Source organism: Arachis ipaensis, chromosome B08 (assembly GCF_000816755.2).
Source record: "Arachis ipaensis cultivar K30076 chromosome B08, Araip1.1, whole genome shotgun sequence".
NCBI lineage: Eukaryota > Viridiplantae > Streptophyta > Magnoliopsida > Fabales > Fabaceae > Arachis > Arachis ipaensis.
In genome coordinates, this window is record NC_029792.2 from 129218316 (window position 1) to 129220063 (window position 1748).

The 1748-nt window shown below is 43.6% G+C and overlaps 1 long non-coding RNA gene and 1 pseudogene across 2 annotated transcripts in view; one reads left to right on the plus strand and one right to left on the minus strand.

The window, feature by feature from the left end:
- LOC107613950 overlaps positions 1–709 on the minus strand; it is a 2396-nt gene extending 1687 nt beyond the window's left edge. For both annotated transcript variants that reach the window (XR_002353153.1, XR_002353152.1), the window contains exon 1: positions 198–709. This is a non-coding gene — a long non-coding RNA (uncharacterized LOC107613950). The remainder of the gene's footprint in view (positions 1–197) is intronic.
- Positions 790–1748, plus strand: part of LOC107613949 — a 1644-nt pseudogene continuing 685 nt past the window's right edge.

Below are 1748 nucleotides of genomic sequence, written 5' to 3' on the forward strand. Positions count from 1 at the left end.
CAATATTGAAGATTAAAAATTAAAAATAAAAATTTAAATATAATTAATTTTACATAAAATTAATAATTAAAAAAATTAAATTAACTAAATTTTTATCTAATACTTCTCAATTTTGAACTTTGCACTTAATTTTCACTAAAATTAAAATGCAAAGGCAAAAAGCAGAATGCAAGTTAGAGAGGGTGGAAAGCACTAACCAGTGAGTCAGTGACTATTAATTACTCCATTTGACCAGTCGCTTCTAAATCTGCAACTCCAACGCCTTCCTCATCTCCCCCCTTATTAACACTAATCAACCATTAGTCTACTACAATCATTTTCACTACCCCCTATTTATAATATATATTAACCTGAAATCTTAATTAATAACAGGGACCCAACGCAATACAACACGGTCAAACACGCTAAACCGTACGAAATACATTTCCAGAAATTACAATTAAAAACTATTTAAAAAAAAAAAAAATTGCATTAGAGATTAGACTAATAAAGAATGCAAAAGAATATAGAAAACTGACGCTTGTGATACGTGGGGTCCAATGCAACAGTCCCATTAGCTTTTGCTGATTCCACTTCCAAATATAAATGCCTCTCTCTAACCATTGTCTCCTTCGTTTCTCCGTTGCGCAAACACACACCCAAACGCGGCCTTAATTCAATTACCTGAATGCAAACAAGAAGAAATTAGAAGAAACATGAGAAGGCCATTGAGACTTTTATTGTATCTTCATTCATTCATTTTCTCGTAACAAAGATTTCAAAAATTTAAGTAATAAATAAATATGAAATTATAAACACAGATGCAAGAGATTGAACCGTTTAGGCCTGAACCGTGTCGTTTTATCCAAAGCTGGTCCAAAACTATTCGCCATTAAAGCCAAAAACTGGTCGGAATCAGCTCACCGGTTTCTCAGAAACTGCGTTAACGCCGGGAACCTCCACGCATCCTACACTCTCGGAATGGTTAGTAATCAGTTAACACTAATAAACGACGCACTCATTCAAAACGCAACATTCTATTAATTATTTATTTATTTTTTTTTTTTTCTCTTTGGCGGTTATACAGTTCAACGGCAGCGGAGGCACGAAAGGCGACAAGGACCTACGCGCGGGCGTGGCGCTGTGCGCACGCGCCTCGCTTCTCGGCCACATTGACGCGCTCAGAGAGCTCGGACACTGCCTCCAAGACGGTTACGGCGTTCGCCAGAACGTGGCAGAGGGAAGAAAGCTCCTCGTCCAGGCAAACGCGCGAGAGCTCGCGTTCGTGTTACGCGCGGTGGCGCGGTCTTCCTCTTCGGCGTCGTTGCTGACGTGGCGAAACACGCTGAGCAACCATTCGTCGTCGGCGGCGTCGGTTTCGGCTGCAGTGTGTCCGTTGCTTAGTGATTACGGTTACAGTGTTGCGGTTCCCGAGGTTCAACCGGCGAATTGGTTTCTGAGAGAGTGGTTTGAATCGGGTCGGGGAAGATTGGGAAACGGTTTGAGGCTTTGCGCGCACATCGGGTGCGGGCGACCCGAGACCCGGCCTCACGAATTTCGAAGGTGCTCGGTTTGCGGTAAGGTGAATTACTGCTCGAGAGGGTGTCAGGCGTTGGATTGGAAGCTGCGGCATAAGATGGAGTGTTCGCCGGCGGATATTTGGCCGGAGGAGGAGGACGGTGGTGGTGCGGTTGTTGTTGGTGGTGGCGACGGCGATGGAGTAGGAAACGACGTGGACGTGAGAAACGGCGTCGTTTGAGGTATAAATG